At 44.2% G+C, this 25934-nt stretch overlaps 1 protein-coding gene and 1 pseudogene across 7 annotated transcripts in view; one reads left to right on the top strand and one right to left on the bottom strand.

Moving 5' to 3' along the window:
- The window catches only part of LDLRAD3 (low density lipoprotein receptor class A domain containing 3), a 327921-nt gene that overhangs the window by 12577 nt on the left and 289410 nt on the right, over nt 1-25934 (top strand). The window lies entirely within an intron of this gene.
- Nucleotides 7641-9313, bottom strand: LOC107127288 (wee1-like protein kinase 2 pseudogene; annotated as a pseudogene).

Genomic DNA, 25934 nt, shown 5'->3' with positions numbered 1-25934 from the left:
TTGACAGACCAACAGCATCAGCATCCCCTGAGTCAGAATCTGCATTTTAACAAGATCCCCAGGTGATACATGTGCATATTAAAGTTTGAGGAGCATTAATATGGTGATTAAGAATACAGGCTTTAGAGTGAGTCAGTCTGGGTTCAGATTCCAGCTCCTTGCCTTGATCTTGGCTAGGTTTCTTAAACTTTTTAAATCCATCACATCTTCGTCTGTTAATAGGTATAATAATGGTCCTTACCATGTAGAAATATTTTAAATAAGATAATGCATGTAAACACTTTATTTTTATTTATTTATTTATTTATTTATTTATTTATTTATTTATTTTTGAGATGGAGTCTCGCTCTGTTGCCCAGGGTGGAGTGCAGTGGTGCAATCTCGGCTCACTGCAAGCTCCGCTTCCCGGATTCATGCCATTCTGCTGCCTCAGCCTCCCGAGTAGCTGGGACCACAGGCGCCTGCCACCACGCCCAGCTAATTTTTTGTATTTTCAGTAGAGACGGGGTTTCACGGTGTTAGCCAGGATGGTCTCGATTTCCTGACCTCGTGATCCGCCCGCCTCAGCCTCCCAAAGTGCTGGGATTACAGGTGTGAGACACTCTGCCCAGCCACACTTTAAAATTGCTCACTAAGTGTTATTGATTAGTAATAGATTTATTATAAAAACTTGGACAAAAGGTAGAAACACATAACATACAGTCTATCACCTAAAGATTTTTAACACATTGATTATGTTTGATTTTAGATAGTTTTGATCATACATGAAATATAATTTCATGTCCTGCTTTTTTCACTTATGAATGTAGCATAAGCATTTTCCCATGTTACACTAATCAAAGTACAAGGAGTCTCCCATCACAGAATGCTGGGTTCACTCTTTGATGTTGGCTGTAAAAAGCATCTGACCCACCCAAGCCAGCAACATGCTGCCTCACAGCTCATATCCTCGTCTATATGTAGGAGATGACATTACCTGGCCCCTCTACTTTTACATGATAGTCCTGAGAATCTTAGAATCGTGTAGTATGTAAAAATAGCTAGTAAAAAGTAAAATGAGCTGGGTGCAGTGGCTCATACCTGTTATCCCAGCACTTTGGGAGGCTGAGGCAGGCTGATCACCTGAGCTCAGGAGTTTGAGCTGGGCAGCCTGGGCAACATGGTGAAACCTCGTCACTACTAAAAATATAAAAATTAGCCAGGCACAGTGGTGTGCACCTGTAGTCTCAGTCGGGAGGCTGAGACAGGAGAATCGCTTGAACCCAGGAGACGGAGGTTGCACTGAGCTGACATCATGCCATTGCACTCCCGCCTGGGTGAGAGTGAGATCTTATCTAAAAAAAAAAAAAAAAAGAAAAAAAAAAAGTAAAATGCTGTACACATCTGTGTTATTTTAAGTGGGTGAATCTAATGTATAGGAAAACCCTAAAAACAGAAATGACCCGTTGACTCCACAATTCCACTTCTAGCACTTTAACCCAATAAAATAGTTTGCAGTGTGTACAAAAGTTTGGCAATGAGGATACCTGTATTTGTGGCAGTATCGTTTATAGTGGTGAAACACTGGAGACTAACAAAATGCTCACTAGTAGGGGAGAGTGATCGTGTCAGGATACTAAAATACTATGTAGACAGTAAGAAGGATGTTACTGACCTGTATTCTCCAGTAAGGTGGCCACTAGCCACCTGGGGCTACTGAAATTTAAATTAGTTAAGTTTAAATAAAATGTAAAAGTTCAGTTTCTCAGTCACACCCAGCCTATTTCAGATGCTCAGTAGCCCCTTGTGGCTGGTGAGATTGGATAGCACAGATAGTGAGCATTTCTGTTATCGCGGAAAGTTCTAGCGGACAGCGCTGCTGTAGAATAATTCTTCCATGGGAAGAAAATTCTTACGAAACAGATGATTCAAATTTGTAGTGTGTATGTGTGTGAGGTACAAATTGCCCCGTGGTGCCCAGCATTTCATTTCTTTGTTTTTCTACGTTCAGTCCAATCTGGCCGTAGCAGTCCCCACTCACTAAAAGCTAGATATCTGATGTCAGCCACCTCGAAGTTTGCTGTAGGTCAATTCTTGAGGGCCCTCCTTTTCCTGTAGGCTCTCTCAGGACTCCTGGGTGCCTGGTCTGATCATTGGTGTTACTATTGCTTTTTGTTCCAAAGTCTGTTGTTGCCCAGCCTTGGACCTTCTTTTCTTCCAATTTCTTCAGTCCACCTCTTCATATCAATTAACTACCCCCTACATTTTACAGCAGTGATATTCAAGGGTTGGGGAAGAGGAAGCCACTCTTCCCCTCCCTCATTGAGATTGATGGGAGAATGTTACCTAGGGGGTGGAAAAAAGGCTGAAAACCATATTACGTGAGTACACAGTAACAACCACCCTAGACCTTGATTCATGTGCACCTACGTACGCCGCTCTCGCCTAGTTTGCAGACCCTCCTGGACACTTTGCAAGAAGGCTCTGCGGTCACTGGACCCTCCATCCCCTGGCCCTCCCAGCAGCATTGGGCCTCCAGGCGCTCAGGCCTTGCCACATGGGTGAACTGACACAAATCAAGATGGTGTCAGTACCATAGTGATCCCTTTTTCTTGTTGGCTTTTTTAGCACATGATTCTGGTTGGCTTGATGGAGAAGGAACACAGTCTCCCAGCTTGCACCTTTCCCCACAGCTCAGCACAGCCATATGCAGTGTGTGCTCTTGTTTTCTGTCTGGTCTTACTATTAATTAAGGATATGACTGTGTTTGCAGACAGTTTATCAGAGAAAGCTTCCTGTTCACTCTCTGAAACCTGGCTAGTGAATCTCCTTTTCTAGAAAAGTGTCCTCCCATCTTCAACTCCCAATCAGAGAATTAATCTCTGACTTCTTAATGGCTGCCTCTAACTTGTATTTGTTCGTGTAGAACTTAACACACGATATTGCAGTTTATTTATGCTTGTTCCCTATACTTGAACGGTTATTAAGCCTAGATGATTGTAAGAGTAACTTGGGTGCTTTAAAATATATTTTTAATTACTTTAAATTATTGAATCTTCCAAATAGCATAAAAGATCTGAGAACAGCATAACAAACACTAGTGTACCTGTCATGTAGATTTATCAGATTTTTAATATATGTCATTATAATTCAGGCTTTTCTTTTAAAAGAAAAATGTGGCTGGGTGCAGTGGCTCATGCCTATAATCCCAGCACTTTGGGAGGCTGAGTCTGGTGGATCACTTGATGCCAGCAGTTTGAGACCAGCCTGGCCAACATGGTGAAACCCCATCTCTACTAAAAATACACAGAAAAAATTAGCCGGGCATGGTGGGGTGCCTGTAGTCCCTGTAGCTACTTGGGAGGCTGAGGCATGAGAATTACTTGAACCCAGGAGGCTGAGGTTGCGTGAGCTAAGATCTCACCATTCTACTCCAGCTTTGGTGACGGAGTGAGACTCCGTCCCCCGCCAAAAAAAGAAAAATGTATTACAGATAGAGTCAAAGACTTTGCCTCATCCCATTACTCTCTCTTGGCCCAGAGGTCATCACTATCCTCAAATTGGCATATATCCTTTCTGTCCGTTTTTAATCTTTTGCTACCGATGTGCATTTATATTCCTTGCATAGGGTTTTAAAGTGTACATAGATGCTATCAAATGGCCTATACTTCTGCAGCTGGCTTTTTTCATTTACCTTTATAATTTTGAGTTCCGTCCCATTTATAATTTTGAGTTCTATCCACGTTGCCACATATAGATATAGTTTATTTTAGTTGCTGCAGAATATTCTATTGTATGAATATATTACGCTTTGCTCATTCATCTCTTAACAGGATATTTAGATTATTACCATGACTAGCCACACTGCAGTGAAAATTTTTGTGCATAATAGCAGGACTTTCTCTATAATAATACTCTTGAAGTAGAATTGCTGATCAAAGGATTTGCACGTTTTCAACCTGAGTAGATATTGCCAACTTCTTTATAAAATGGTCTTGCCCATTTATGCTTTCATTAGTGGTTTATGAGAGCGTCTGTTTCTCTACCTTTCTTCCAGCGTTTGGAATTTAGGGTTTTTAATTTGTTTCTCCAAGGTGCAAGATGGTGACTTGCTGTGTCTTGTTTTGTTTTTTTTTGTTTGTTTGTTTTTGAGACAGAGTCTCGCTCTGTCACCCAGGCTGGAGTGCAGTGGTGCGATCTCAGCTCACTGCAACCCCCGCCTCTTGGGTTCAAGCAGTTCTCTGCCTTAGTCACCTGAGTAGCTGGGATTACAGGCTTGTGTTCCCATGCCTGGCTAATTTTTGTATTTTTAGTAGAGACAGAGTTTAACCATGTTGGTCAGGCTGGTCTTGAACTCCTGACCCCGTGATCCACCCACCTCCCCTCCCAAAGTGCTGAGATTACAGGCATGAGCCACCACGCCCAGCCTGCTGTGGTTTTAATTTGCCTGCCCCTGATGACTGGTCAGGGGAGTGGTGGCCTGTGCCCAGGCTTGTTCCCTCATCCCCTGCCGAGGTAGATAATGGATGGGGAATCCCAGGGCCATTCATGACAGGCAATTAAGAGGCAGTTGTTCTACTGTTGGCATGGCATGAATGTCCAGGCCCCAGCTGTGGACTGTAGGACTGGGTGATAAGGTCTCATTCTGCTGGAGATCAGAATATTTCCCAATTGTGTGGATTCTGGTGCCCCCATGGCTCAGCATATAGAAGGCAGAGCGCCTCAGCCGTGTGCTTCTCCTCCCTGGAGGGTGTCTCATTCTGTGATGCTGGGACCACTCATCCAGGGTGTGCCGCTGTGAGAAGATAAGCAAAACAGTGGGGAGCCACTTTCTAGGCTCCACTTCCAGTGGAGGTGTGGGAGAGTGATGGTTCAGAAGGCAGGTTCTTGAACCAAACAGTCTGAGGCCAGGTCCTGGCTGCGTGACCTTAGGCCAGTTACAGAGCTGCTCTGCCTCAGTGTGTTCGTTACTTGTAAAAGGAGGATAAGGTTAATAGGCTCATGGCATTCTTGGGGAGAGTAGACAAGATCATGAATGCAGGGTGCTTAGCCCATGCTGGCATTTCAGGAGCATTCACCACATGCTTACCAATCCATGCTGAGACTAGGGTTGAGGGCTGGGAGTGTCAATTTCTCTCAAATCTCCAGGGCCTAGCCCAGTGCTGGCACTGACTGGGAACTCAATAAATGCTTGTTGAATGAATGAATGAGTTTCTACTTAGTGACTTCTTGGTTGTGCTTTGGTTTGTACAGCAGACAATGTAAAGCTTTTGCATTTTACTCTAAGAGCAGTGAGAATGTTAAATTTTTTTTAAATGTTAAATTTTTGTGAGTACAGAGTAGGTGCATATTTACGGGGTACATGAGATGTTTTGCTACAGGCATGCAATGTTTCATAGTCACATCATGGAGAATGGGGTATCCATTCCCTCAAGCATTTATCCTTTGTGTTGTAAACAATCCAATTATACTCTTTTAGTTATTTTAAAATGCACAATGAGGATATTTTAAACCAGGGACGACTGTGATCCTGTTTGTTGTCTTAAAACAGAGATGAGGACTCTTGATCCTCCTGAAAATGTCAATCCTGACATTTCTGGTCACCAATCATGAACTTGAAATTAGACTTTTGTGACTCCTCATTTTCACATTTTCACTTTAAAATAATTATTTGCATTTTTTCCCCCTCCTTGAAATGTTCTTCCCTCTGTCTTCTTGGTGTTTTTGAAGTGCATTTAAATAGTCTTTTTCCTTTTTTGTTGATTGTAAAATCCTCACGATTTTGGAGTTTGAACTTGAGCTCGTCTCCAAGGTCGAGGGGTATTCTCTTTCATGACCTAGGACATAAGCGCAGGGTCAGTGCTAAGTGAGATTCTGGAAGCAGAGTCTTCAGAATTCCAGGTATATTTTAGTTCTGCTGCTAGTTCAAACGGCTCATCTCAGTCTCATTTTGCCTCTACAGAAAGTACCTTTTTCTTCCTAAATTTTGGGTTGAAGAGGGTATGCCCACCCTCTGGGGCCATCATCAGGACTAAGTGGCTGATGATCATTTTCCATATGTTGGTTCCACACTGACTTCAAAAGGGTATGAACAGCTTGCGTCTGGGAGGCTCATTAAGTTTCCTGGGCTCTCTGGACCACCTCCAGTTTAATGAGTTCGTACAGTGGACTAAAGAGCCTCAAAGATTATGATATAGAAACGCCCTTTCTCTAAGTATATTTAGGGGAGGACACACTGACTGTTCCCTTTTCTGTTTAAATGTGTTTTATTTGCGAGATGGAAGAGGAAAGCAGAATGAAAAGAAATTAAAATCTCTGTAGACTTGAGCTATTTGCATACTTAGGACACCATGACAAGGACATTTAGTGGATTCAGAACCCAACGTGGGTGGGGAACAAAACGGAGGGTAAAAAGACTGGCTTTGCAAAATAAATAACAGTGTCATTTGGAAATGGTGATCGGAGTGAAGATATGGAAATAATGTGGTAAGTACTAAACCAGAAGTAGACATACCAGAAGAAGACATAATCAAAACAACACAGAGATCAGAAGTACAGAGATGTAGATGTTAATGGGAGAACAAAATAGAGTTATATGGTGACAGTCAGTCACAGCTGTGGAGGGAGGAAGGCCAGGCGACAAGGATGATGGATTTAAATGCCATTGGATTAAATTTTTAATTACAGTCCACTTGCATTGCCTGAGATTTTGGGATGAATGTATTTGTGTCTGTGCGTGTATATGAAACCAACCAACAGTCCCATAGTTAGTTTTTTTGGGTAAATATAGAAATTGACCCTTCTGATCTTAAAGCTTGAAACTTACATTTTTTAAGTATGAGTTTCTTCCTCAGGAAATGATCTTCAGGTCTCTTAAAAAAAAAGAAAGTATCAAAGAACTGAAATTCGCCAGATCACCACATTCCCACAGTTAGATGTCAGAACCCCTCATTCATCACGATTGCTTCCTTGCCCCTCCCAGTTCTGTTTTTTTTTTTTTTTTTAAACACATTGTTACATTTCTTCCCTAAAACCTCTAGTTTTAGTTATTCAGGGAGATTGATTCGAGACTGAGTCTCCTCAGCTTTAGCACCCGATGAAAGCCTTCTTCCTTGGCAATAATCATCATCTCAGTCATTGGCTTTCTTTGCAGAAAGCAGCAGGACCTAGACCCAACTTGTGGTATTTCCGTAATATATATACCCACATATAAACATTGCTGTTCTTCGTCCTAGGAAGAACTTCAACATTGGCCATAAGAAGTCTCCACAGTGTATGTGCTTACCATCTATTTTTAAATGACCTGTTCGGTATTATTGTCACTGTCATTATTACGGTCTTACTTTTACCCACCTCGTGTAATGGTGAAACCATTTATTTAGTAAATGCAATATCAGAAAGGGTATATATATTAGGAGACCCACTTCCACAAAGGGACTGGGAACTCTTTTTCAGGAATAGCCTCATATAACCTGGCAAGTACTGTGGAATTCTAGGCACATTTTCTTGTAAACTGTTACTTGAATTCAAAACCAAATTCCATTCCTTTCTACATACAGTGAGTCCTTGGGATCTTTGGTGGGGAATCTACAACAGCAGCCTTCTAATCCGTAAGGCCAAGCCAAGGACTGTTTCCCTTTTTCTTCCTTTAGTTCGGAGGCTCATGCTGTCCCTAAGGTAAAGCCTGAAGACCTTGCACTCTTTCCTCCTACCAGGCATTTGATGTTTCCTGACCCCGTATGGTCCCGGAGACCCCAGGGTCACCATGATGGAAGTCTTCCTGCGGGGACTGGGCCTGCTGGGTTTCTCTTCGTTCCCTTTCCAGTGCAGCTGTCTTGGACTTTTCCAAATTCAGCTGCTGCTAGAGCTCTTCTGCTTTCCCCAGGAGGGCCAGGGCCAGTTTCTGAACAGAGCTGCTGCAGAAGATCTCTCTCCTGGATCAGGGTGGATCATGTGCTTGAGCAGACTGTGGAAGTCTTCTGAGAGCTCCTGAGGAATGTCTGGGAGGTTACTCTCATGGTTATGGTGCCGTGCAGCACTGTTGATGGGTAATGTCCGTGCTCCTTCAGCTGTTGCAGTGATTAATCCCAAGGCAAATAGGTCTACTTTGGGAAGGTACTAATCATCTTCTTGCAAAATCTCATTTGCCGGGAAGCAACTATCTCCTTCTTCCACTTTGAGTTTGCTTAGTGATGTCACATGACCTAGGTCACCAATTTTATATATCACACGGGCAGAGAGAAACTAATCAGCTTCATTTTCAACTTCTGTGACTCCAGAGGAGTCACTTCGCATCTTGTGACAAAGGAAGGTCTGAGTAGGTTTGATGTCCGGGTGCACCATGCCAGAGTTCAAGGGAAATCTGTAGAAGGATGTCCTTGAGTGTTGGCTTTTGGAAATGATTGGTAGACTTAGTGTTTTCAGATATAGCAGCCTGCAAGCTCCTGCCATTGCAGTACTCATTCTGAATGATTATATGGTCATCTTCTGCCCGTGAGGAGTAGTATTGTACCAGGTGGGGTGATGTCAAAACACTGCATGAGCATAAACTTCCCTCAAAGTCAACTTCTCAGGTGAAATCCTGCAGAAGTTTTCATAGAGTGCTTTACTGCATAAACACTTCTATCCAGGCTTTTAATGCACTTGTAGACCGTACCAAATTCTCCAACCCCAATTTTTTCTACCTCTGAACATTCTTTTTTATAGCAGGAAGCCATGTTGGTTTCTCATAGAACGCATGTCTCAGCAGGCAGCCCTTGTTCTTCCTTGCCTTCCTCTGGACCAACTTCCTCAAGATCATCTCGAATTTTCCTCTTGACACTGGATTGAAGGAATAATTTTCTGTAGGACTTTGGAGTGAAGGGATTAGTATTGACCAGAGCCAGTGAGGTAATCTCATCCTTGGGAGGAGTAGATATGAGCCTCAAATGCTTAGAGCCTCTGGAGGGAAACTTTGCCATTGGAAAAATAACCTCTGGCTCAGCAGGCTTTTGGGAGTAGAGGGACTGGCACCATGTGGCAGCTTGTTCCTGTTGCCTGGTTGGCCTGGGGTCTCAGGACATTTGAGAAGGTGTGACCCTGGAGTCCTCAAAATCTGATCTGAATTTTCTTTGTCTTTTTCCCGAGGTGTGCTGAGTTCATGCATGTTACTGAGAGGAGCCCTGGGCAATGTAAGCATTGTCTCTGAATCCTGCACTTCACTCTTCTCTGGGGTCTGGCTCTGGGCCTCCCTGCTTCTTTGTGCTTTCTTTTGCCCTTCATTCTGAGTCTCTTCTTCACAACAGGAAAAGCTTAATTTCTGCCTCAGTTCTTTGTTAATATTTCTGTCATCCATCTCAGCCAAAGAGCTTTATAACATAGGCAAGATCTATTGCAAGAAAACACCGTGATTCTGCAGAAAGAGGAGAAAATTATTTAACCTGGCAGGTTTCACAACTCTAGCCTGCCTTTCCCTCCACCAGCTAACAGCTAGCTGTTTCAGATGGTTAAATTCCACACGTGCGGCCTCGTCATTTGGTAACTGGCAGATGGGACTCTGTCGTCTACAGATCTGTTTACGAACAGTCCTTTCCTAAGTGCATATGGTGTGCGTACCAAGTCCCCGGCTCAGAGTCACGATTTTATACACAGGTTCCAGCCGTGGAATCCACATGCCTTAGACTGGGGGACACTTCCCCCTCAGGACGCCGAAGCTCAGAGAGAGGAAAGAAATCCCTAATATTCCAGATGCAGCCAGGATTTGAACCCAAGCCTCTGTCTTCTCAGTCGAGGTCCTTCTCAATTCATGTCCATGGAGGCTTCTCTGCTCACGTCAGTGTGAACCCCAAGGGGCTTCCCCTGGAAACTCATAATAGAATCTTTGAACAGCTGCCCGAGAACAGATTTCAGATTTTTAGCCATTTTCCTCTTTTAATGGAAGCTCTGACTGGCTAGTTGGTTAATGGGTCCCAGGTTCTCCCAAGTCACTTAACTTCCTAATTTTCAAGCATTATCCATGGAGAAAATCCACTCTGCAGAAGCTTATGACTTAATGAGCTCAGTCAAAGTCAATCTGAAGTTGCGGGCAGCAGCTTTGATCATTGTGATAGGCGTTTTGGTTTCCACTGAGCAGGGAATGGGAAAAAGCTTTGCCCATGATTTATTAATCACTTCCTTGGCTGAGCCGTCTCGCCTGACTCTCCTGGGAAGCCCCAGTGTTGAGGTTGCTCAGGATTCAACCTCAGTACGGGCTTTAGGTGTCCATAAGCCCTGTGTTGCCTTGTTTCTGGAAGGCTTTGCTGAGCTGGAATGCAGCCAGATGTTGGAACCAGGGGTGCGCACCTTGAGCAAACTCCTCTCTGCTTTCAAGCAGCCCTAGGGGCCCCTTATTGGCAGAACCAGCTCCTCCAGGGAAGAGGCGTGTGGGACCCACGTGCGTGCATGGAGTTTTTTTCAGAGATCCACCGATAAAATATTTACATCAGTGACTTGGTACCAAGTCCTGCTTTGTTTATTTTAAAGTCTTAATACGGCATTAGCCATGAGGATACCGGCTTGTTTGCTTTTGGTTTCTTGCTTGTGGTTTTTGTTTTTATGAGGAGCAAAGAAGCTAGGCCTGATCTGGGAAAGTAGCCTGCTGTGTATTAGCCACACACTGGAACAGAAAAACGGTTCTGTGTGGAGTGCTTGCTGTGTGCCCCGGGTACTGTCCTTACTGCTTTTAGGTCATTATTTCTTTAATCCTCTCACAATCATCCAGGTAAGTGTCGCAGGTTAAATTGTGTCCCCTGAAAAGATGCATTGAAGCCCTAAACCCTGGTACTTGTGAATGCAATCCAGTTTGCAAATGGCGTCTTGACATATGTAATTCGTTAAGACACACTTCTGTTGGACTGGGGTGGGTCCTCATTCCCATGACTGGTGTCTTTGTAGTAAGAGGGGGCACACGGTCACTCACAGAGGGAAGATGGCCTTGTGAAGACAGAGGCAGACATTGGAGCATGTAGGTGCAAGGCCAAGGTGCGGAATGCCAAGGATTGCCAACAACCTCCAGAAGCCAGGCAAGGAAGGATTCCGCCCTGGAGTTTTCAGAGGAAGCATGGCCCTGCCAGCACCTTGAACTCCTAGCCTCTAGAATTGTGAAATAACATATTTTTGTTGTTTTAAGCCACTCAGTTCCTGGTGATTAATTATAGCAGCCCTTGGAATTAGTATAGTTAGAATTACCTAGAAGAATATTAACCCCATTTTAAAGATGAGTACATCAAGGCTCAGAGGTGTTAAGCATCTTGCCCCAGGTCACTCAGTTCATAAGTGGAGACAGACAAATCAGGTCTTGCATAATGCTGCTGCCAAGCCCATGCATTCGTTTTCACTATGGAGCCAGCAAGGTGGTAACTTTCTAATGCTGGATATCTAGGACAACTTAATGAGCAGTTTAGTCTCAAAGGGAGGTCGCCCAGTCGTGGTTTAGATCTGCTTCTAATCCTGGATTCGAAGATTCCGTGTTGACTCTGGGGGAACCTTTACTTTTACAGAGAGGATACAGGCCTGGTATTTTCTGTCCAGGGGATCTAAATGTGATGCCATCTCTCCCTGCTCTTCAGCTAGGCCTGTGGGTCATCAAGGACCCAGCCCGTTCTGCAGAGAGTTTAGACAGTTTGCCCAAAGTCCATCTGTAGTTGGAAGAAGCATGACTGGAAGGGAGATAATGAAAGGGTGCCATTTCTTCCTGATCTCTCTAATTCTGCCTGTATCCTTACCCCCATCTGAACTCCCACCCCTCCCTACACTTCCTCTCCATTTGGGAGAGAGAGTAGTAGGCAGGGGTCATGTTTTGGAAAGGGTATTATTTCAAGGATATTGGAACCCCTGTGAAAGATTTTATTGAGGGGAGTGACATGACCTGTTGGACACTGTGATGGGCTGACTTGCGTCCCCAAAACTCATATGTTGATCCCTGACCCTCAGTACTTCAGAAGGCGACTGTATTTGGAGACAGGGTCTTTAAAGAGGTAATGAAGTCACTTGTTAGGTAGGCTGTTAGGATAGGCTCTAGCCCAGTTTGACCTATGTCCTTGTAAGAAGAGGAGTTTTAGACACACAGAGAAACACCAGGCATACACATGCACAGAGGAAGGACCATGTGCAGACACAGTGAGAAGGTGGCCATCTGCAAACCGAGGAGACTTCTTGAGAAGCCACACCTACTGACTCCTTGAACTTGGACTTCCAGCCTCCAGAACTATGTCTGTCGTTCCAACCCCTCAGTCAGTGGCGTCATGTGATGGCAGTCCCAGGGAACTATTACAGAACCAAAAAGATGAATTGAGCCTCAGGGCGGGGAATGGATGGGGGAGTGATATTGTGGGTATTCAGAATAGCTGGGAACTCACAGGAAAGAGAGGAAGGTGGTGTGGACCAGGGAGATCTACAGAGGTGGGAGGAAGGGGACAGATTACAAGAACTGTGTAGGAGCCTTAAAACTGATTATTGGGGTGGGGAAGGTGTGGGGGAAAGAATCTAGGAAGATCCCAGTATTCTATCTGAATGGATGGTGGCTCCATTCACTGGTTTATGGGAACACCGAAGGAGCTGCCATTGTGGGGGAGGAGTCCCAGTTGTCAGTAAGATGTCCTCTAGCAACTGATTTTTGTATCTGGAGCTCAAACAAGAGATCTGGGCAGGGATGGAGATTTCGAAAGCACTGGCATCTAGATGATCACTCAGCTGTGGGTACCAGTGAGGAGAAGGAGATGAGAACTTATTAAGCACAAAACTCTGTGAAACCCCAGAGTTTCACAGAAACCCCAGTTTTGCAGAAGCCAGCTCTTAAGGGAAGGCACCACCGTAGGAGAATAAGAAGGGGAATCACCAGACCACTGTGCTGAGAAACTGAGGGAAAGACTGCTTCAGGATGGCAGTTCAAGACATGGACCAGGGTAGACATGGTCCATAACTCCAAAGATTTAGGAGTTATCAGCATGGAGATGTTGGGGGCGTTCATCAGTGAGAATCTTAAACGGGGAAGAGCAGAGGACCAGAGAAACCACAATAGCTTAAACTTTTTTTTTTTAATAATTTGTTTTCGAATTGGTAATAGATATAATGGTATAAAATTTGAAAGAGAATTTCTCACCCCTCAGCCTCACTGCACAGTTTACCAGTTCTCCAGGCCAGAGGAAACCAGCCCTCAGATTCTTGTGTGCTACTTCAGAGGTAGCTGTTTACATGCAAGAATGTATGTATGTAGGTATGTCTGAACAGATAGATAGTCTGAATTTAATTTCTTTGCAGAAACTGTAGCATACCATGCATCCTGTTCTGCAAATTATATGTATTTATTGATTTGAATTTTATTGTTTGAAAAAGAAGTGCAACCATGTGGTTCAACATTTAAAAGGTATAAAAGAGGCCAGGCATGGTGGCTCACGCCTGTAATCCTAGCACTTTGGGAGGCTGAGTCAGATGGACTGCCTGAGCTCAGGAGTTCAAAACCAGCCTGGGGAACATGGTGAAACCCCGTCTCTACTGAAAATACAAAAAATTAGCCAGGCGTGGCGGTGTGCGCCTGTAATCCCAGCTACTTGAGAGGCTGAGACAGGAGAATCACTTGAACCCAGGAGGTGGAGGTTGCAGTGGGCCGAGATTGCACCATTGCACTCCAGCCTGGGCAACAGAGTGAGACTCTGTCTCAAAAAAAAAATTGAAAATAAATAAATAAATAAATAAATAAATAAAAGAGCACATAAAAGCTGTCCTTTTGACCTGACCCCAGCCGCCCTGGTCTCCTCCCTGAACGCACCTCAGTTTTGTTTTGTTTTGATTATTGTTGTTGGTGTTTACTTAATATATTTCAGAGATCTCTCTTTCTGAATGGAAAGAGATTCCTTGTTCTGTGTGTATGGTTCATGGTATTCTGTTACATGGATGCACTATAAATTATTTCATTATAAGCTCCTATTGGTAGACAGGTTGATTCACATCTTTGTTGTGACAAACAATGTTACATTGGATAGTCTTATACATATGTCATTCTAAATACCTGTAGAAATGGAATTGTTGAGTTGAAGAGTCAAGTGCATTTGTAGGTTTGTTTTTTTTTCCTTTTCTGAGATGGAGTCTTACTTTGTCTCCCAGGCTGGAGTGCAGTGGTGTGTGGCGTGATCTCCGCTCACTGCAACCTCAGCCTCCTGGGTTGAAGCTATTCTTCTGCCTTAGCCTCCTGAGTAGCTGGGACTGCAGGTGCATGCCACCACACCTGGCTAATTTTTGTATTTTTTTTTTTTTTTAGTAGAAATGAGGTTTCACCATGTTGCCCAGGCTGGTCTCCAACTCCTGACCTTAGACGATATGCCCACCTCGGCCTTCCAGAGTGCTGGGATTACAGGTGTGAGTTACCACGCCCAGCCACATTTGTAGCTTTTATAGTTACTGCCTTGATGTCCTCTAGAAAGGCTGCACCACTATACTCCCCACCTAAATGAGGATGCCGTTTTCCCCATTGCATTTCAATCAAGTGTGTTATCACACATTTTGATCCTAGTCAGTGTTTCATTGTGTTTCTCACTCTTATAATGAGGAAACATCTTTCCACAAGTATAAGAACCATGTGTAGTTTCATTTCTGTAAACTGTTTATATCCTTTGCTTTTTTTTTTCCTATTGAGTAATCCTTTTCTTATTGATTTGTAGGAACTACTTATATATTATAGAAATTAGCCCTCTGTGATACAAGTTGCAGATATATTTTCTCTGTTAATCAGATTTATTAATCTTTTCTTTCATAGTTTTTGGACTTTCACTTAGGAAGGCCTTCCTCACTCCAAAATTACATATTAAAAGCATGTTTTCTCTTTTGATGTATTTTTCATATTTAAATCTTCCCTCAACCTGGAATTTATGTTGATATCATGTAAGAGTGAGGGATCCAGCTTTTTTTTTTTCCCAGGGGCTACCCAGTTGTTCTCATCATTTGTTGAATAATCATTGTTGCTCACTGACTTGACCTCTGTTCATTTTCTGTTGCTGTGTAACAATACTATCACAAACTCCATGTTTTAATACAGTACACACTTATTATGTCACAGTTTCTGTGGGCCAGGAGCCTGGAACATAGCTTAACTAGACTCTCTGAAAGCCTGGAATCAAAGTGTCAGCTAAAGCTGCAGTCTTATCTGAGACTCGACTGGGGAAGGACTCAATTCTAAGCTCATGAGGTTATTAGCAAAATTTATTTCCTTGCAGACAGCCAGATTAAAGGCCTCATTTTCTTGCTGGCTGTTGACTGGAGGCCAGTCTCAGTTTCTTGTCATGTCGGTCCCCCATATAGCCTCTTGTTTCATCAAGTCAGCAAGAAAGAGAAGGACTCCAGCATGTTGGAAGCCGTAATACGCACATCTGATCACCTTCCATTTATGGATTAGAAGGAAGTTACAAGTCCTGTCCATATTCAGGGGAAGAGGATCACACAAGGGCACGATGCCAAGAGGTGAAGACCATGGTGGGACCTTAAGAGTCCACCTGCCATCCTAGGTTTATTTTACTTTAAATTTCTATGTGTATATATCTGCTTCTATGACCCCACCAACTTTTAAGGAGTGAAGCCAGCTGCAAGAAGTAAATGCAACGGGGCTGAGCTCATCTTTCCCGATTCCCTGCTTAGGTGTGGAGCCTAACTCTGTCCAGTTGTGGACTTCATTTCATAAGACCCTTTGGCAGCTCTTCACTGGTTGAACTTGATACACATGTTGCCTGCTGACTTCATGTCCACACTCCATGTCTCCAGGCTTTGATAACCTAGGAACTGCTTGGGTATAGGAGAAGCTTACTACCTGTTTCCATACATTTGGCCCTGAAATTCTGTATTTTATTAGGGATTATGTTCATATTGTTAAATATTACTTTTCTGGCCACACCACTGCCTCTTGGTGAAATCAAGTGTGTCGTTGGAACTTGAAAATGTTATCCTAGTAGAATGCAGTAATAGCAAAGCTGTAGAGTGTTTGAGATGCTGATGGATTAGTGCCAGCCTCTCTCCCTGAAGAACGAGAGTATGCAGAACAGGCATCTGGAAGAAGGATGGAAATTCTGGCAGCTATGTTCTCTGCATTTGTGTTTTCCCCACATTTCCTGAAGTCAATTTTGTTACCTACAATTCCTGGCCAAAATAATGCTTCCATTTCCTTTCCCAAAAGTCATTATAGATTGATTGACCTGTAGGGGGTAGAGAACTCAGATTCTAATTAAAAGATGATGGGTTAAAGGAAGTTAAAAAACAAAAAGCAGTAACAGTATAGGCACTGGAGTGCAGCTGGTATAATCTTTGGCACTGAGCTTTATAGGACAGAGAGATATAGGATGATGCCGTGATTTATGAGAGAAGGCTGGAGAATGGAACCTTCAAATGGGCTGAGCCAGAGAGCTGGCCAGGAAGAGGAGGGAGCACTAGAGTTTTTTTTTTTTTTGTTTCTTTGCTTGTTTTTTTTGTTTTGTTTTTTTCTTTTTAGTGGAAGGGTGTGAAGTCAAAAAGTTGTCGGTTGTGTTTTGATGTGCCGATGGTGGTAGAGACTTCTGAGAGCAGGTGAGTAGAGCATTGCGTGTCCAGGCTCAGGAGAATGTTCATATAGAAGATACCTTGGGCAGGCTGGGGAATCAGTTGAAGAGAGGGACCCTTTTTGATATCAGGTAAGGGGAGTTGGGCTGGTGAGGAGTGGAGGGGTCTCATTTTCCTAGGAGTGTAGGGTGCTGAAAGGAAGGATAGGGCCTAGTTCCTGAAGCAGAAATGGGATGATCTGAGTTGGGGACCACATGGATGGGGTGGGGTGATGTTGGCAGGAAACCTGCCTGGTAATTCTTTAAACTTGTTGCGAGTGAATGGCATCATGGTAGAATTTGAACTTGGAAGTGTACACAGTTAGATCCTTATGTCCCTTTGTAATTGAGAAAGGCGTAGTTGTAGGGATTAGTTCTGTCAGTTCTTGTGAGATGTGGAGGGTTCGTATCTTGGTGGGAAAGGAGGGTAGTAGGCAATATGGGACTTACGGATGTTGGAGCTGGAAAGTTTCTCCCCAAAACAGGTGATGAGAGCTGACCAGGTGGCCTCTGAAGGAGATCATGTAGAGGAGAGGTATGGGGGCCCAGGGACGATGGATAAGGGATGCTTTCTGGAAACACAGACTTAGACACAGTCAGGAAGGGGATGCTGGTATTTCCTGTGTACACTCATTTCCTCCCCTCCTGGGACAGTGCCTGAATTCGACTTCATTCATCATGCAGCCTACTATGTTCCAGGCATCGTGTTAGGCACTGGGTGGTGCTGAGTTGAATAACACAAAGTCTCTTCTCCAGGAGCTTAGTCCGGTGGGGGTGGGGAAGGACACTATGAGGTGTCTGAGATGATGTTGGAATGAATGAGTCTTCCATTTTCAAAAGAGTCTGTTTTAGTTGAATTTTATTATATGGCAAGTGGACGATGACTTAAGGTGTGTGTGTGTGTGCGTGCGTGCGTGTGTGTGTGCACACATGTCCATGCATGCGTGTGTCTGTGTTTAGCTGTGCTGCTTTGGTTTTTTTTTTATCTTGGAGTTTTGGAAATATGCATGCTTAGAACATATTTACAAATGTGTTTTTTTGGGTGTTACTGGTTTATTGAAATTCAAGCTCAAATTCAATAACTCACCTTATTAGAATGAAACCTGCATTGCTCAGGCATGTGTTCTGCCTATTGAGTGGCTTTCAGAGCCTGCTGGAGGTAGGTAATTCAGGGTGGCATGGTGGCTGGCTCCATGCTATCAGGGATTCAGGCTCCCTCTCTTACTTGGTATTCCTGCGCTAAGTACCTCATGGCCCAAGATGACTGCTTGAGTACCAGCCATGTCATCTGAATTCCAGTTGGAGGAAGGAGGAAGGCACCAAGAAGGATGAGCTTCCTGTTCTTAAGGATCCTTCCTGGAAGTCACACACTGAACTTCTGCTTATATCCCATTGGCCCAAATACAGCCACACTTTGTTGCAAAGAAGAATGGGGAATGTGCTTAAATAAAGTCAGGAGTCTTTTTAGTAATTAGAAAAGGAAAACATATAATGGGGCCGGGAGGAGTGTATGAAAGGGTTCATAATGAAGGGAAGAGGACCAAATTCCAGAATTTTACTTCCAAAAACTTCACAGGGGTATTTTATAGAAAATATGATTGTTCTCCCAAGCAGCTTTACTAGAGGAATAAGAGGTATCCTGGGAGAGTACAGGTAGGGAGAGGCCCAATGAGACGCCTGTCTTAGGTCCTTTCAAGCTGCTGTAACAAAATACCTTAGACTGGGTAATTTATAGATAATAGAAATTGATCACTCACACTTCTCTAGCCTGGGAAGTCCAAGATTAAGGCACCAGCAGATTCTGTGTCTGGTGAGGGCGCTCTGCTTCATAGGTGGTCCTCACATGGTGGAAGGGGAAAAAGGCCCTTTCAGGCCTCTTTCATAAAGGCGCTAATCCCATTCATGACCTAACCACCTCCTGAAGGCCCCATCTCTTAACACTATTACATTGGGGATTAGATTTAAACATAAGAATTTTGGAGGTAGGCAGATGCTCAGGCCATAGCAGTGCCTTCAGATGGTGGGGTTAGGGAAAACATACGGTGGTTTCAAAGCTGAACCCCCACATCGGTGGTCACCGTGGCAGGCTCCAGGATGTGGATATGGATTTATAATAGGGCTGCAGTTTCCTGTGTGGGCTCCATGGGATATGCTCCAGCGTGAGGCACAGTGGGGATCGTTTTATTGATTGACAATGGCTTGTGATTCTCCCAAGTGATGCAAAGTAAGCCAGCTTACTTAAAATAACCAGCACATCTAATTCACGTTTTTAGGAGGAAGGGAAGTAACCCTGAAGGCTGTTTCCCATTGCCTCAAAGGCAAAATCCAAACGGTAGCCGTTTGTGAATGGAATCCCTGTCTGTCTCTAGCGTCACATCCACTCAAGGTGTGCCTGCCTGCAGTGCTGCATGCGCCCTTCAGCCTTCGTGCAGGGTCGTCCAGGGTGGTCCAGGGCAGGGCAGTCTCATCCATTCTGTTTGTGACGTTATGTGACATGGATCCAGTAGAGCCATCAGTGAAATGTGTTTGCAGTCGTGGTAGCTCTTTTTGATACATTAAACTCCTTGGTTCAAGGTGGGGCTGTTTCTCACACATCTTTGGGACCTCAGCTTTGCTTTGCCTGGGACACGTGATTCTGACCCAGTGCCCCAGACCTGAAGGCCCCTCTGTGTGTCAGTCCTGAAAGGATTTCTCTGTTTTCTTAGCCTCATGGTCTCTCCTAAGCAGGAGGCATTGCTTTACCTAGAGCAGATTATTGAGCTGGAAAAGACAGTTAATAGGTAAATTGATCACCAGCTGAGTCCAGGATACTCAGCTCAATGAAACATTAAAATTTTAAACACCCGCATTCAGAGTTGTTTCTCTCACATTCCAAGTGCTTCAGGTCAGGGGAGGAAAGAGGAGTTATTTTAGCTTAAATTATGCTTATCCTCTGAGGGGCACAGCTATTTAGTATATTGTTTCCCTGAACTTGGACTCATTTTGGATTTTGCTGAATGGTTTACCCATTTTTCCCTTATTGGTGAATGCCAGAATCTCAGATTTGCAAAGGACTCTTTAATAAGGCTGTTTGTGGCCGGGCGCGGTGGCTCAAGCCTGTAATCCCAGCACTTTGGGAGGCCGAGACGGGCGGATCACAAGGTCAGGAGATCGAGACCATCCTGGCTAACACGGCGAAACCCCGTCTCTACTAAAAACACAAAAAATTAGCCGGGCGAGGTGGCGGCGCCTGTGGTCCCAGCTACTCGGGAGGCTGAGGCAGGAGAATGGCAGGAACCCGGGAGGCGGAGCTTGCAGTGAGCTGAGATCTGGCCACTGCACTCCAGCCTGGGCGACAGAGCGAGACTCCGTCTCAAAAAAAAAAAAAAAAAAAAAAAAATAAGGCTGTTTGTTCCCAGCCATTTTCTTTCATATTTGAGTTGGTTTTCTTTCCACACATTGAATAGTGCTCCACTCTGGATCCAGGGTGTCCGCCTAGAGTGTTGCTTTCATAAACATGGTGAGGAAAGACAAGAAGAAGCAGGCACAATCTGTGGAAACTAGCCTGGTTGATAATTCTGGTGGTGGGCACCAGCAAAGAGGCATGTGGGTTTTCCTTTGGGTACCCTCCAGCCGAGTGCGGCCCGGGCTCCTGGATGGGACAGTGCTGCCTTAGAGTTTGGTCACAGGCTAGATCAGGTGGAAGAGCTTCCTGAGAGTTGTGTGCAAAAAACCACTTAGCTGCAGTTCCGTATTTGCTTGCTCGATCACCTTGGCTGCTTTGGGACTCATCCATCCTATGACCTCTCTGACCTTGGGAACTGAAGTTGCAGTTTTTGCCACAGGATATTGATGGTGGAAGGCCGTGGAAGTCTTTGAGTTGTAGTTGCGTTGTAGTATGATAGTTTCCCTTCTTGAGGTTGACCATGGGTTCGTCCTTGCTATACAGGGTAGTGTGAGGGTTGGGCTTCTCAGGTTAGCGGAACTTTAGGTGAGTGTTGGAACTGTCTCAGAGCCTCTGATCTATTTGTTTTAGGTTGTTGGAGGTTATTTGCCTCTTCTGAAGACACTGGGAGAAGCCAAGTTAAAATCGAGTCAAGTTAGTTCTTAGGTACCATACTTGAAAGAGAATTTATGAGATACACTGGGTCTTGTTGCTCTGTGCTGAGAGCTGTGGTGATTGATGTATCTGGGACAAGGTTGTTGAGCCAGTGTCATTCTCCTGGGGAGGGCTGTCCTGGTCCCCTGATTCCAGCCAGGCTCACACCTATTCTACTAGATATATCCTCTTCCCTTTAATTGGCCAATAGTTTATCAATGCAGAGCTTCATCAAGAATGTTAGAGAAGGCCCGGTGTCTCTTTGCCAGAAATATCTAAACCGGATGTAAGTGTTCTTGTCTTTAAAATAACAAAGTGATGGAAATTATTAAAAAATGAAGCCTTTTAATTGAGCCTTAATCTCCATGGAAGTATTTTTATGAGATTTATAACTGTGTTTAGTAGCTCTCTAATGAGTTCGTCAATTTGCATAATGCTGATTATCCAGGCAATTCAAAGTAATTTATAGCTATATCTTCATTACTAGGTGGCAGATATTATCCCCATTTTATTGCTGGGGAAATTGAGGCTTCATATAGAGAAATAAATGACCCGTAGACAGTCAAACCACAGAAAAGAATTACTGCACTGGCATTTTCCCCTTCCTTGACACCATTGGCTTTATTGGGATGGGCTGTTACATGGCTTGTTGGCTCCTGTTAGGGAACCGATCTGCTGGCAGATTAGTTAGGTGGTTTGAGTTACTCCTTTTGAAAACGAGGTTTCTGTTTCTGTTTACATATATAGAATGGAAATTCTTGTTCATTTAGCTCTCCTACTGTGAAGGTTAATGAGTGTATGTGAACTTTGTTACAGTTTGGGAGAATGACACTATGAGAGATGTTATTTCATTAATGAGAAACTCGGATTCTGCTCCTGGGCCTCGTGAAGGTATTTTCTGATTTTTCCAGATGCGAACAGGTGCTGATAAATCCTTTTCCACTCACTTCCTGCCCAACCCAGCTGAGGACTTCTTGTATAATATTCCCCCCACTAGCCAGATGTTTTGAAATAGCAAAATTATTAAATAATAATTTGTATTGTTAAAACATGAATGAAAGACATTTATAGCTATGAGAGTTTCTGCTCAGAAGAAGTCGTTCTCGTTGTCCTGCAGATATGTTTTGATTTCAGCCAAGGACAAAGATATTTGATATGTCAGTTGCCCAATGTTTAGGAAAAAGGACAATTTTGGTTACTGCTTTTGCACTAGTGGTGGGAACCTTGGGCATCCCCCGCAGTCTGCGGACCCCAGTTTGGAAGCTATTATTGGGGACCCTCGGGCCACTGCTGACCCCAGGGGAAGCAAGGCTTTCTCGTTTGGATTTTGGTTTTCAGACTGGTTGGGGGAAATCTCATATATGGGAAAAGAAGAAAAACAAATGTAAGTAAGTTTCCCTTTGGGGCCATGGTCCACTTAGAGCTGTGACTTGTACCTTTCACTTCTGTTTCCTAAATGCTCATGTCGTTAGGCCATACTTTTGGGAAATGTGAGGGCAGTGTGTGTGTGGGGCGGGGGGCAGTCAGAGGGAGGAGGGTTTTGTAGTGACAACCAGGACTCTGCAGGCACAGTAACTTGGGACTGTAACTTTGCTGTCTGTTTCTCAGCTATGTGACCTTGGCCATGTCACTTAACCTTTCTGGTCTCAGTGTCAAAAGGGAGAAAATAACGACCTTAGTGGGTGGCTGTGGGGATTAAGTGGGTTAAGGTTTGTGAAAAACAAACAAAAACAATGGGGGTGTCCCCGGCTGTTAATATTAAGAACGGAAAATAACTCTTGAATATCTCAGATTCTGATAGCAGGTGCACACGCTGATGAGAAGATTTGTTTTCAGATCCTCAGATTTTTTTAGGAGTACACTTCTCTAATGTTCATTTAGATGGTCTTGATGCTGTGACCTTCTCTGTCTCTTTAGAAAAGGAAGTCGATTTCAGTAGGGCCTTCTCCTTGCCTGCAGTTTGCCAAAGCCGCATTGGCAGGATAGACTTGGAAATGCAAGGGTGCTTGGCATCTCCCATTACGTTGGCATTTCCCTGGCTTTAGCTTTCGACAGGAGCCAGCTGTAGCCCTGCTCAGCCCAGGCTGTGAACGTAGTGTGTGGGTGGGTGTTTGGGCGTTTGAGGCATGCTTTTGTTGCATATTAGAAAAGCTGTATTTTCCGCTTTTGGTTCTTCCACTGAAAGCTGAAGGACGATTTCTTCTTACTTGGCCGTGTAGCCTGGGAGTCAGAGCTCCTTGGGCCTTCCATCACCAGTGTTGTTTCCTCGGCTGTTCTGGGTTGCAGTAGTTAGTCCTATGTTCAGGGTCAAGTTGTGTGCCTGCACTCAGGAACAGGCACTATATTATTAAATAGTTTTCTGGAGTGGGTATAACAAAGTACCAAGACCGAGTGGCTTAAACAACAGAAATTTATCGTCTCACAGTTCTGGAGGCCAGAAGTTCTACATCAGGGTGTCTGCAGGGTTTGTTCCATTTGCAGGTGCGGAGGGAGAATCTGTTCCGTGCCTTTCTGTAGCTTCTGGTGGTTTTCTGCAACTCTTTGTCGTTCTTGGGCAGCAGCAGCACCTTGGTCTCTGCCTTCATCGTGACATGATGTTCTCTGTGTGTCTCCACATCACCCTCCCTCTGTACAGGTCTGTGTCTGTGTACAGATATCCCCTCTTTATAAGGACCCCAGCCATGTTGGATTAGGTCCCACCATAATGACCCCATTTTAACTCGATCACTTCTGTAAAGAGCCTGTCCCCAAATACGGTCACATTCTGAGTTAACTGGAGGTTAGGACTCTGGCATATTGTTTTTGGGGGACACATTTCAACCCATAACTAATAACCCATTTGCTCATTTGCACAAAGTAGCCTGCTCATGAAGCCGTGGACTTACTGTGCATGCCCAGAAGGTGTGCCTTTTACAAATCCACTCAAGGGCACGTCTGGGTAGCTGCCACTTGCCCCACAGGTCTGTCATCCCCCTTATTCTCTTCCCATCCATGTTGTTATGCAGCCTGAAGACAGCTTAGCCCTCTCTAAGGTGGCCATTTCTTCTGAATTCGTGATACCCATGTGCATTCCAAGGCCACTGCTTGTGACATTTCTTGTGTCTGTGTTTAGGACTGTTTGCTGCTTTTTTTTTTTTGAGACAGAGTCTTGCTCTGTTGTCCAAGCTACAGTGCGCAGTGGCGCAGTCTCGGCTCATTACAACCTCTGCCTCCCAGATTCAAGCGGTTCTCCTGCCTCAGCCTCCCGAGTTGCTAGGTCTACAGGTGTGCACCACCATGCCTGGCTAATTTTTATATTTTCAGTAGAGACGGGGTTTCACCATGTTGGCCAGGCTGGTCTTGAACTCCTAACCTCAAGTCATCTACCTGCCTCTGCCTCCCAAGGTGTTGGAATTACAGGCGTGAGCCACCGCTCCCAGCTAGTTGCTGCTTTTGAACTAATCCTGGGAACTTGCTTGATTATTGAATATATTTGAGACTTATTTCCTCACCTCCATCGTATACACATTGAAGACAAGGATCATAAATCAACCCTATATTGGGTGTATAGGTTAAATAAAAGATGTCATCGAAATTAATTTTATCTATTCCTTTTTACCTGTTTGTAACGTGGCTACTAGAAACATTTTAATTACATATGTGGCTTGCATTACATTTCTGGTCACTGCTCTCTCCCTGTATCCGTATAACAAACCACATGGACCTGTTTGGGCTATGAGGCTAGATTGAGGGTTTGGAAGGAGGTGGGCATGCAGTGCTCTCACTGGCTGGCTTACTGTTCAGTTGGCAATGCCTAGACCCCTACAGGGGAGTGTGTGGTGGTCAACGTATGTACACTCTGAACGTGTGAATCTGACCTTATTTGGAAAAAGGGTAATTAAGAATTTTTTTTTTTTTTTTTTTTGAGACAGTCTTGCTCTGTCACCTAGGCTGGAGTGTAGTGGCACGATCGCAGCTCACTGCAGCCTTTGCCTCCCTGAGCTGAGATTGCGCCACTGCACTTCAGCTGAGATTGCGCCACTGCACTTCAGCTTGGACGACAGAGCAAGATTCTGTCTCAAAAAAAAAAAAAAAAAAAAAAGCAGCAAACAGTCCTAAACACAGACACAAGGAACTCCCAGGTTCAAGTGATTTTCCTGCCTCAGCCTCCTGAGTAGCTGGGATTACAGGTGCGTGCCTGGCTAATTTTTTTGTAATTTTAGTGGAGACGGGGTTTCACCATGTTGGCCAGGCTGGCCTCAAACTCCGGACCTCAAGTGATCCGCCTGCCTTGGCTTCCCAAAGTGCTGGGATTACAGGCATGAGCCACTGTGCCCGGACAAGTTAAGATCTTAAGAAGAGGTCATGCTGGATTATCTAAAGCCAATGACAAATGTCCTTATAAGAAGAAAAACAGTTTGCTAATTATGAAGGGTTTTTTCTGCTTGTTGAGAAATCTGATGTCTTAGTGCTCATTAAGTACTTGTTGAAATGGATTGCTCCATTTTTGGGAAAACAGCATGACATACTGGTTTACCTAGAGATTTTGGGCTCCCAGCAAATGTTTTAGAAAGGGCCCTCACGTTACTGATTGCAAAATAAACATCTTCAGCCTCATGTGCAGCTGACTTATTTGGCCAGTGTTTATATTTACGGGGAAGAGAAGGAACATTTGTTGACCGCCCACAATGCAGCAAGCATTTTGTTTTTTTCATAATTACTTCTGTTAATCCTCATGCTAGGCCTGTGAAGTGGTTTACTGCCCTGGTTTATAGAGAAGGGATCTGGGTCTCAGAGAGATCAACTGATTTGTCCAAGAACAGACAGATGGAGAACTGAGAGTCCCACAGTACAAGCCACTTTCAGCAGCAAGTGACTTTTTCACCAAGGAAATCTTTACATCAAAACTAATATGTGAAACAGGTCATCTGTACTGCTTTGGTTAGGTGGGAATTGGGTGGGGTGAGCTCTGTGTCCCTTCACCAAGATTCTCACCAAGCAGGCTCTGGTGCATCCCTGCAGAGCACATTTAAACTTCATTGTTCTTTTATTATTATTATTATTTATTATTTATTTATTTATTTTTTTTGAGATGGAGTTTCGCTCTTGTTGCCCAGGCTAGAATGCAGTGGCGCGATCTTAGCTCACTGTAACCTCCGCCTTCTGGGGTCAAGCGATTCTCCTGCCTCAGCCTCCAGAGTAGTTGGGATTACAGGCATGCATCATCACACCTAGCTAATTTTATTTTTAGTAGAGACGGGGTGTCTCCATGTTGGTCAGGCTGGTCTCGAACTCCTGACCTCAGGTGATCTGCCTGCCTTGGCCTC

Source organism: Macaca fascicularis, chromosome 14 (assembly GCF_037993035.2).
Source record: "Macaca fascicularis isolate 582-1 chromosome 14, T2T-MFA8v1.1".
NCBI classification, from domain to species: domain Eukaryota; kingdom Metazoa; phylum Chordata; class Mammalia; order Primates; family Cercopithecidae; genus Macaca; species Macaca fascicularis.
This window is presented reverse-complemented; position numbering and strand designations above follow the sequence as displayed.